The sequence below is a fragment of the Nymphalis io genome, chromosome 30 (assembly GCF_905147045.1).
Source record: "Nymphalis io chromosome 30, ilAglIoxx1.1, whole genome shotgun sequence".
Lineage (NCBI taxonomy): Eukaryota > Metazoa > Arthropoda > Insecta > Lepidoptera > Nymphalidae > Nymphalis > Nymphalis io.
The window spans coordinates 5,425,082-5,437,736 of record NC_065917.1 but is presented as its reverse complement, the minus strand read 5'-3'; positions in this window follow the sequence as shown (position 1 = coordinate 5,437,736).

The window sequence follows — 12,655 nt, the reverse complement described above, 5'->3', positions numbered from 1 at the left end:
AATAATAATAATAATAACCCCACCGACGTATCTTTACGTTGCCGACGTGGTGGGGCTTGTGCGCTTCAATGATTCTTAGGGCTATGCCAATAGAGCTACTCATGTTGGATTGGCCTAAGATGAGAAGACAGACCAAGAGAGATACAACCCAAGCCAAGGTGGAACAGCGTACGCCGAGGGCTCCATGACTAAGGGGGTGCTTAGTCGTTAGTATGCGAACTTTAGAGACAAGGGGACCTCTAATTTAATTTACTCTTATCACAGTGAATGCAGGGCTCTGCTGTGATTAACTTTTATGTCCCTAGCTACTCGTGAGAATAATATGATAACTAGATCTAAAACTAAAAAATATATACAGGCGAATGTGCCATCGTTAGAAGAAGAGTCCACGCAGAGAAATTCATCCTCCAAATCTTTATTACCATCATCTTCATCACCAATTTTGTATGCATCTTCACCAAATTCATCATCAACCGGTGCTCAACTGGCGGATGTTGCACAGGAGACAAATTTTGTCAGTAAGCCTGTACTCACCACCAGTGGCGTAAAAAAACGTAAAAAATGGAGTATGGAAATGAATAAGTTCATCCTACGTACCTACCTATATCTTACAAATTTAGAATCAGACACAAATTCATATCTTTCTTCATTACATATAAAATTTATAGATAAATATCCACATATGGAAGTAAGCAGACAGAGAATTGGTGACCAACGTAGAGCTATTATACAAAAGAAATTATTATCACAAGAAACCATTGATCAGATTTACGATGAAGTTAGAACAGAATTGCAAGTAATCCAAACTCAGATACAACAAAACGCCACAAATCTTAAAACATCCCTTAACACACTAACAGGAAAACGTATAAAATGGACAAATGAATGCAATGAAGCAATTATTAGGATTTATTTCAAAATAACACAATTAGACACTAATAAGACCGTTTATAGAAAACGTTTGTATGAAGAGTTTATAAACTTATACCCAGAGTTTACACACATTACAGAGCAAAGATTAGCAGATCAACGAAGGGCAATAATAAATAATAAATATATTAAACAAGATAGATTAACACTGATTAAACAACAAGTAGCAGATGAATAACATTATACACACACACTAACGGAAGACATAGATAATGAACATTTACAAACAACAGAACAAAGTAATATTACACACTACGATGAATTCAAATCTAATTCAGAAACAAACTCACAAGCTAGGAAAATGCAAAACACTACAGTTACATGCACTGATTCCGTTACATCAACCCCTATCGATGAACAAAACATAGAAAAGTATCACCCACGATCATGATATGACCTTAGAAGTAAACATTGAAATAGAGAACACATTCGTACATGCTCTAGAACATTTTTGTAATACTGAACCAACTAGCAGACCATACATTACTAAACAAAGGACTTCTAAAAAGTTTTCATTAATAATGAAATACATAGATACGATGATACTGACAAAATTTTTAAACACTGATACTGATTTTATCACTCTACAGACAATAATTTACTGTGCAGCATGGACAGCAGCTAAATGTAATGGGGCAAGGATGACATTCTTAACACAAAACAACCATCAAAACAAATCATACAGAAAACCTAGCTGGCAAAGAAGATTAGAAAATAAAATAAGGAAGTTGCGAGTCAATATGGGCAGGTTAACACAATTTATTAGAGGAAATAGAAACCGAAAAGTAGTAGCTGCAGTAGAACTCATAAAGACACAATATCAATCACACGCACAATATGAAAATACAAACACGCATATAGAACACTTCTTAGATACCTTAAAACAGAAACTCAATGCAGCAGCTAGTAGACTTAAGAGATATTTGATGTGTACTGCCCTTAAAATAGAAAACAAAACATTTGCTAACAATGAAAAAATCTTCTATAGAAATTTATTATCTAACTGCAAAGATAATGAGCAAAATCTAGAAATACCTCCCCCTGAAATATTTCGACAATTCTGGGCTAAGACATGGGAAAACCCCATAGAACATAATGAACATGCAGACTGGGTTAACGAAATAACTACACATATTCCAGAGATTGAGTTCAACTTCATACCAATAGAAACATTTATAGATGTCATCAAACGAATGCACAATTGAAAATCCTCAGGCTCAGACAATATTCACAACTATTGGTACAAGAAATTTAGTAGCACACACTCATACATACATAAGTACTTAACTGAATTTATTCAATCACCACATTTACTATCGAAATATATAACATATGGAATCACATACTTAGTACCTAAAGATAAACATGATAACACAAATTCAGATAAATACCGACCAATAACTTGCTTACAAACCATATACAAAATTTTATCAGCTTGCATAAGTGAAGAAATATACAAACATTTAACTAAACATAATATATTAGCCGAACAGCAAAAGGGGTGTAGAAAAAATAGCCAAGGATGTAAGGAGCAGCTTACTTTTGATGCAATCATTTTAAGTAGTGCGGTAAAATCAAAAACAAATATCCATACCATGTTTATTGATTATTAAAAAGCCTTTGATTCAGTCCCGCATAGCTGGTTATTGTATGTCTTAAAATTGTATAAAATAAACCCAACCCTCATATCATTTCTTAAAAATTCGATGCAAAACTGGCAAACTGTATTAAAAATAAAACAATCGTCCATGAAATCTCTAACTACTGAACCAATCCGTATCCAACGAGGAATTTTTCAAGGAGACGCTCTGAGCCCCCTCTGGTTTTGCTTGGCCTTAAATCCTCTTTCACTCTTGTAAAATAAAACTAATACCGGATTCACACTTTACGGTAATAACACCCAATATAAGTTATCACATCTCATGTACATGGACGATATAAAACTCTACTCCACTGACAAAAACACGTTGCTTGAGTTAGCAAGCATTAAGGAACAGTTCTCAAAAGATATTCATATGAAATTCGCAGTTGACAAGTGCAAAATTCTGTCAATCTCAAAAGGAAAAATCCTTAATAATAGCTACACACTCGAAACTGGTGAACAAATTTAACCAATGGATGAACTAAGCACATAAAAAATACCTTGGTTTTAAACAATCTAGGCAAATACTACAAACTACGACAACACAAGAACTCCTTACAAAATTCTCGCACCGATTAAATCTCGTATTAAAGGACACACCTTAACACTAAAAACACAATAAAAGCTATTAACACATTTGCCATACCCTTACTTACGTACTCTTTCGGAATAATACAATGGTCAAAAAGTGACATAAAAAAATTGCAGCGAACTATAAGCACTCACTTCACTAAATATAGGAAACATCATTCAAAATCTTGTATTCAAAGGCTCACACTACCACGCAAAGAAGGAGGAAAGGGAATAATAGACATACACAATTTACACAATAAGCAGATACTCTCACTCAGAGCATACTTCCATGATAAATCCCAACTCTTACCTCTACATAGACACGCAACAGAAATAGACAAAAAGCTTACACCATTAAACCTACATGACAAAAACACTCAAGTAAACGAACATATCATAAGTACACAACAACAAATGTTGGCATGGGCTGAAAAAACACTGCATGGGAGGCACCGAACCAACCCCACGTCGACAAAGAGAAGTCGAACGAATGGCTCAAACGAGGTGAACTGTTCCCTGAGACCGAAAGTTTTATGCTCGCCATTCAAGACCAAATAAACCAAGCAACTCGTAACTATAGGAAGTACATAATGAAGGATAATAATCAACGTACTGACTTATGTAGACAATGTAACGCAGCCTCTGAAACTATTAAGCACATAACGGGGGCTTGCAAATCTTTCGCTCAGACCGATTATAAGCATCGACATGATCAAGTGGCTGCAATCATACACCAACATTTAGCATACAAATATAAACTTATAACAGAAATGAATCCATATTACAAATATAAACCGGAAAGTGTATAAGACAATAGAAACCACAAAATCTACTGGGATAGAACAATAATAACTGACAAAACTATCTGTTATAATAGACCAGATATTACCGTTCATGATAAAATCAATAGAATCGTTTATCTTATCGATACAGCCGTTCCTAATTCATATAACATACATACCACAATATCTGAAAAGTTAAGTAAATATCAAGATCTCGCCATAGAAATTAAAACGCAATGGAAAGCACAAACAGTACACATAGTCCCAATAGTCCTATCATCCACAGGTATCGTGCCAAAATCCTTGACACAAAGTCTTAACACCTTACAAATGCCAGCGTATATCCTCCAGATACTTCAAAAAACCATAATCCTTAACACCTGCCGTATCACCCGAAAGTTTATATCATCATCCACTTTATCATCAACGTTTTTAATATAAGCAACACTCGTTAACGCTTGGCTGCAGCCGGCGTTTTAGGTTTAAACCCTTCGAAAGAAGAGAAACTTTAAAAGTTAAATAGAAATAATAATAATAATAAAGTCCCTCAAAATCTAACTCCACGTCCGACATGACCATCTTTGCCACGTGAGGGACAGACATTGGTAACTTTTAAGTTCACTAACCAATGGCCAACAGAGCTCTAGTAACCCAAAAAGGAGATATGGAAGGTCATTTAAGAAATACACCTATAGAGTCGCTTCCTGGGGGCGATCGCCAGGGCACGTCTGTAGCTGGTGTCAGACGTGACAGAATGCTAGCCAGTGACTCCCGGCTTGCCGGTTGGACGAGAGTCGGGGATAGGGGGGTTAGGGAAAGATCCTCAAGGACTACAACCGATGAACAAGGCGATGATACTTTGCAGAGCAGGGACTTGGCTCCCGCAAGCTCAGCCGGTACATCTGAAACGACCACTGACTCACAATATGAAGATGCAAGAAAGAAGTGGTCAGTAGAGTTAGAAGAACTTAGGTTATCTTAAACGATTAGAGACATTTTTCAAGGAGAGAAATCCGGACAACCCTAAATCAATTAAATTTACTGGTAACGGGTTATCAAATCAGGTACGTAGAATCATTAAACAACATGTATTACCTAAAGACACACTAGATAGAATACAAAAAACCACAGAAAATATAATGCGACATACACCAAATAGTGTACCATTAAACACACGAAATTCTGACGATCTAACAACAATCACTCCATCTCCATCATCCACTCTGTTAACCCAGTCAAATAATGAACCAGAACAAAGTAGAAGCTTAGTATCTCAACATTCTTTAAATATAAATAAAATAAACTCCAATGATGATAGAAGAAGAAAATGGACACAACAAGAACAAGAAGAGCTAATGTTTTGCTACTTTGTAGCGAAACGTGAAGGTATGGCATATATCAGTAAATTGGAAGAAATTTTTAAAAGCAGAAACCCAGATAATCCTAAAATTCACAGGAAATACACTGTCTAATCAAGCACGCAGAATTCTGAAACAAAATCTTTTTTCTCAAGAATTACTGAACCGAATCAAGCAGCGAGCTGATGCCGAGATGCAATATTCTCACCATACTGACCCAAATAATCAATCGAATGCAGTATCGGCGTCTGTTTCGGGTGGTATGGTGGGGGCCCTTGAAGAAGACATGGTGGGTGTTGAGAGTGGAGGTGAAAAGGAATCTCCAACTGGCCAACTTCCTGAAACATCTCAAAGTTCAGGATGAGGATCCCTCAAGTTGAGGATGAGGATCCCATCGAACTTAATTCCTCAAAATTTTTGCAGAAGTAAAAGAAATACCTATCGAAGAGCGCACTTACTTGCCAAAAGCTAAAATCAATAAACAATTCTTACACAATCTTTCAATAATTAACAACTATTTACCCAATTTATTGGCAAGTAATTGTACTCTCCGAGACATAAATGATTTGATTTATGCAGCAGCTAAAGCACTAATAGTTAATAATAAGCAATCTCCTTACTTACTAAGAGAAGTAATACAACCCTATACAGACCCTCCATGGAAAAAGAGGATAAAAATTAAAATTTAACGCCTGAGGAAAGAATTAGGTCAAGTGGTAGAGATCTCGAGAGGAGTTAACTCACGAAAAATGATAAAAATCAAAGACAAACTTTACAAAAAATATAATATACAGAACGAAACAGAACACAAATATACAGAAGAAACATTAAAACAAAAAATAAAAGCACTAGCACGCAGGATAAAAAGATATGAAGATATAAACAATAAGAAACAACTGAATAAAATGTTCATTGTAAACGAGCATAAACTATACAAAAGTTTAGATAGTAAAAAAGAACGTGCAGATATTAAAACACCAAACAAAAGCTGTACCGAGGAATTTTGGAATAACATTATATCGCAACCGGTCGCATACAACCTTGACGCAAAATTGATATCTGAAATAGAACAAGTTAATAGTAACTTAAACACGAGCACTTTTGAAGAAATAACTGTAGAACATATTAAAAAATCTGTTAGTAAATTGCTTAATTGGAAAGTACCAGGGCACGATAAAATTCAAAATTATTACCTAAAATATCTCACTAATATACATAACCACCTAGCACTGTTATTTATCAAGCTTTTGAAAAACGAAGAACCTCTAGAAGACTGGCTTACAACTGGAAAGGTCATTTTAATACCGAAAAATAACGACACCGAAGACCCAAAAAATTGGCGTCCTATCGCGTGTCTACCTAGCATGTATAAGCTTTTCACATCGATACTATCCGATCCACCAACCCGCATTGGAGCATTCCACCAACCCGCATTGGAGCAGCGTGGTGGAATAAGCTCCAAAACCTTCTCCTCAAAAAGAGGAGAGGAGGCCTTTAGCCCAGCAGTGGGACATTCACAGGCTGTTACGGTACTATCCGATCAACTGTACACTCATTGTCAAGTAAACAATATTATGGCCCCAGAACAAAGGGGATGTCGACGCGGAGCCCGCGGATGCAAAGACCATTTGATGGTAAATAAAGCTATCCTAGAAAATGCACATAAGGGACATAAAAAATTAAGCATGAGCTGGATCGACTATAGTAAAGCGTTCGATAGTATATCCCACGAGTGGCTGTTGCGTGTACTTGACATTTATAAATGCCCACATCTAATAAAATCTTTTCTTGAAAGAGCAATAGTTAAATGGAAAGTTATAATGACGGTTAAGGGCTCTAGAGAGTCTTATACTGCTGAACCGATTTACATACGACGGGTCATCTTTCAGGGAGATTCCTTGTCTCCATTGTTGTTCTGCTTAGCTCTTAACCCAATTTCTACATTACTAAGTAAATATGAAACGAAAGGATATAAACTACAGGATAAAGTGTGGATTAATCACCTAATATACATGGAAGATATTAAAGTTTATGCAAACAATAGAAATAACTTGAAAATTTTACTAAATAGTGTTGAAATATTTACGGAAGATATAGGCATGACTTTTGGTTTAGATAAATGTAACACACTTCACTTAACAGCTGGACACAGAAACTACACTGATGGTAACGAGCGTGTGCTACTGAACGGAGATACTTTTAAGCAGTTAAAATTAGATCAAAATTATAACTATTTAGGTATTAATGAATCAGGAAAAATTTATTCATAGTGACGTTAGAGATCAATTAACTAAAGAGTTTTTCAGGAGAATCAAAAAACTAACAAACTCTTTCTTAAATGGGCGCAACCTAATAAAGGGGTTAAATACATACGCCATTCCAGTTTTGTTGTATTCTTTTGGTGTAATCAACTACAACATAAGCCGTCTTAAGCGGATTGATATTAGAACACGAAAACTGTTAGCAATTAAAAAGGCCCACCAACAAAAAGCAGACGTTGATAGATTGTACTTACCGCTGATTAAAGGGGTAGAGGACTAATTAATGTAGAATACTTGTATAAAGCCCATATTCTAAAACTTAAACAATATTTAGAACAAAAAAATGACTACCTAATTGAAGCAATGACTACCTAATTACAGCAAGACCAAAGAAGAGAAAAATATTCCATATTTACAGAAGCAAAAGAGATAGAGAAAGATTTGAAGTTACCAGACGGCAAATACACAATCACAGAAATAAAAAAGAACATAATTAAAAAGCAAAACGAATCCTGGAGAAACAAGAACCTACATGGCCAATTTCCCAAAAAGGTCCTTGACCTAGCCAATGTGGACACAGAACTGACGTTTAAGTGGCTGACGAAACGACCTATTTCAGCCTTGTTGGAATCATCTTTATTTGCAATACAAGACCAAGCGGTACTTACACGTCAGCACGAACGCGACATATTGAAACGAAGCGTCGACGGAAAATGCCGCTTGTGCGTATCTAAAGATCAAACTGTTCAACACCTTCTCGCAGGATGCAAAAAACTAGCTGGAACATATTATGTTAAAAGACATAACAATTTGGTACAGTATATATTCTGGTGTTTAGCAAGAAAAAGCAAAATAGAAGTTAATAAAGTATGGTGGAAAGAAGAACTTAAACAACCCACTGTAAAGGAAAATAATATAGCCAAATTAATGTGGGAAATTCCCATACAAACCGATGTCACAATCACTCACAATAGACCGGACCTAATATACATAGATAAATTCAACAATAAAACTTACCTTATTGATGTTTCGGTACCATCCGACTATAATATTGAAATAGAAAAAATCAGCAAATACCATCCGCTGAAAGTCGAACTCTCTACACTGTGGAAAAGCACAGTCACAACGATTCCGATAGTAGTGGACGCCACAGGAGCAGTGACAAAGAATCTAAAGCGGTACTGCGACAAACTAGAGACACACCTTAATATCAATATCCTCCAAACACAAGCATCACTCCACTCAACCACAATAATAAGCAAAGTTCTTGGAGACACAATATTTGTAACAAGCACGCAGACTAGTAACATTGAGAACAAAAGTCTTACATCTAACAGCATTCAAGAACCGCACTGAAGCTGCTAATAGATTTTGTATAATTTACTCTAATACACTCACCTACAGACAATAATCATATCATACGTCCAAACTCTAGTTATTATACATCATTTTTACTCAGGAAGACCTGTTTAATTATACATTATTGAAAATATATTTAAAAAAAATGCATGTTTAAAAATAATAATAATATAAATAGTTAGGTAAGTTTCATGTATATTACTTTTTTTGTCATTATTAGTAAGTAGATAATAGGAAAAAAAAAGAATACTTTATTTTTTAAACATTAAAAACAGATGGGGATATAAATGCTCTTTTTCCCGGTGACCGGGACGGAGTACTTATTAAAGCCGACTCAAAAAAGTCGAGATAGTACAAACGTGATGTACTAATATACATAATATAATATACATAAAGTAAATTATATGCTCTACAATAAAACAAACGAAAAAATATTCCATACGTAACAGCACCACACACATACACATTGTTTTACATTACATTGCTGTGTCGTGTGAAAGAGATAGCGCGTTTTATTTAAACGTAAGCCGTGCGATTGTAATCTATTGAAAACGTTATTTAAATTTTCGATATGGGACTTGCTATCTTTTCCTGTTATTATTATATCGTCAAGAAATACTTCTACGTGCGGCAAATCAACAAATAATTGTTCCAGTCGTCTTTGGAATATACCCGGGCTAGACGCTAATCCATACACTAATGGATTATATCAAAACAACCCTTTATTTGTATTTATTATTGTATATTTTTTTGTTTCGTCGAGTTCAAATTGTGCATAGGCTTGACAAAGATCAAATAGGTTAACTAACAAATCTTCGACCCTAGGCAACGGATAACGATCAATATTAATTATTTTGTTTAAGATCACTTTATAGTCTGCACAAATTCTTATGCTTCCGTCCTTTTTGACCACTGGTACAATTGGCGTTGCCCAGTCCGAACGTTCGACGGGGGTGAGTACACCGTCACGTACCAATTGTTCGAGAGCTCGCTCCACAGGTTCGCGAAGTACATACGCAAGCGGTCGTGCACGCATAAATATCGATTGTGCTCACTCCTACAGATGGATACTATTAAATCCGCCCTTAAACCGTCCCAAACTCCCTTAAATACTTCACAATATCTGGAACTAAATTCCGCAAAATTAAACTCCTTAACATTATTGATGTTATTATAACATGACATGAGAGGTAACTGAACACCTAATTCAAAAATCCATTGTCTACCTAATAACATCGTTTTACCATTCTTAATTACATATAAATCTAAAAATTTACTTTTATTTTGGTATGATACAAGAGGGCGTATTACTCCTATCGGTCCTACTATTTCACCAGTATAATATCTTAAGGTTAAGTTACACGAAAGCCGAGATGGCCCTGTGGTAAGAACGCGTGAATCTTAACCGATGATCGTGGGTTCAAACCCGGGCAAGCACCACTGAATTTTCATGTGCTTAATTTGTGATTATAATTCATCTCGTGCTTTACGGTGAAGGAAAACATCGTGAGGAAACCTGCATGTGTCTAATTTCACTGAAGTTCTGCCACATGTGAATTCTACCAACCCGCATTGGAGCAGCGTGGTGGAATAAGCTCCAAACCTTCTCCTCAAAAAGAGGAGAGGAGGCCTTTAGCCCAGCAGTGGGACATTCACAGGCTGTTACGGATTACGGAAGTTACACGTTTTGACTTATACAAGAAATTGTGCTACCTGTATCACACTCCATACTAAAAGATCGTCCATTCATATTAATTGATATCAATAACTGTAATCAATGTTGGGACATATAATTAATTGGGTATTCTGTTGACAATTAGATATTGTTTCAAACGTTCAACGTATAAATACCAATCATCTTTTTTTTTTTTTTCTCGCTGGAAAAACACATTTATGTGTTTCCCCCACATGACACCTCATGTGGGGGAAACTCATGGGGGGGGGGGTATGTGGGACTCGCCGGCGCTAAAGGCGCCGGAATACCCACTAAAAAACCAGCGGTACCCACTCCATCTTGTCGGGGGACGTCACGGGATCGCTTGCGCATATTACCGTGCCGTCCCGACGGTTGGCCCGCTTCTGCGGGCCTCCAAATCCTAGGGGGTTCTCGGGGTACAGAGACCCCCTGGCCCCGGCGACACTCACGGCGGGAGGAGAAGATGCGCATAGCGCCGGCGTCTTCTCCCCGGTCTTCTTCGGCGAAGCGGGTCAGCGGAGGCACTCTCCTCGCGCTCCCGCTCCGCGGCCTCCTTCTGCAACATGACATTTTCGCAGAAGGAGACCATCTCCATCCAGCACTTTTCGCTACTAAGCATGGCATTTATCACGCTTGGCAGCGAAAGGTCTCCGCCGATTAAAGTCGCCAGGGAAAGGCGCTGAGGCCCCCAAGCGGCACACTCCATCAAAGTGTGGCATGCCGTGTCCGTAGGCGCACCACACTCGTGGCAGGAGAGCGTTACCTCCCGCCTGACTATTCCGTGCAGGTACTTACCGAAGCACCCATGTCCAGTAAGCACCTGAGTCAGTCTGAAGGTCAGTGTGCCGCCTTTTCTCGTTACCCAGCGACTCAAGTGGGGACGGATCGCCTCCACTGTCGCCAGGCCTGCTGATGGGGACCTCAGATCCTCCTCCGAATCAGGGCTTGCTGAGCGAGAGTCCTGATTCGCAGCACCTCCTCCAACCCTGGACGGTCGCCACGCGACCTCACTTCCGCCCGGAACCGGTACACTTCCGCGAGCACCTCCGCCTGGAGCTCCCAAGGCGGATCGCCCGCGAGAAGTGTTGCCGCCGTCCACGACACCGTACGATATCCGCGTATCACCCTCACCGCTATGATTCTCTGCGGCCTTCGCAAGAGAACCTTGTTCCGAGCGGTGAGAGCGTCCACCCAGATGGGAGCACCGTACAGAGCCATGGACCGCACAACACCGGCGTATAATCGCCGGCATGGCGTTTCCGGCCCTCCTACATTTGGTAGGAGCCGGCTTAAGGCAGCAGCAGCGTTGATGAGCTTCGGGCCAAGTTGGACAAAATGCTGCCCGAAGCTCCATCTTCCGTCCAGGGTCAGGCCCAGATACTTCATGTGGGCCTGCACCTTAATCACCGTCCCCTGGACGGTGATAAATGCCCCTCGAGGGGGGCCTCGACGTGGACCGTGGAATAAGAGGGCCTCCGTTTTTGAGATGGAGACCCTCAAGCCCAACATTCCTATGCGGTCCACTGTGAGCGACGTACCGACTTCGGCCAGGCGAGCCGCCTCCTGATAATTCCGCCCTGTCGCCGTGATGAGAGTGTCGTCCGCATAGCACAACACCCCTATTCTGGGAAGGACGGATGTCCGCAGGAGCCAGTCGAAGAAAACGTTCCACAGAATTGGGACGAGAACTGACCCCTGTGGAACGCCACAGCCTACCCGACGCCGGACAAGACGCCCATCGCCCCCCTCCCAGAGGACTACCCGGTCCTGGAGGTATGCCCCCAACAGCCTCCTGAGATAGGAAGGCACCCCGTGGTATCGGAGTGCCTCCCCAATAGTCTCGAAAGGAAGACTATTGAAGGCGTTCGCAACATCTATCGATACTACCAGAACTACGTCCCCTCGGGCCACCGCATCCCAATCATCTGAATTAACTTGAAATTCACTAATTTTACCTATAGACATATTTATTTACTTTTACCATCGATTAATTTTTACTGGTGGTAGGGCTTTGTGCAAGCTCGTCTGGGTAGGTACCACCCACTCATCAGATA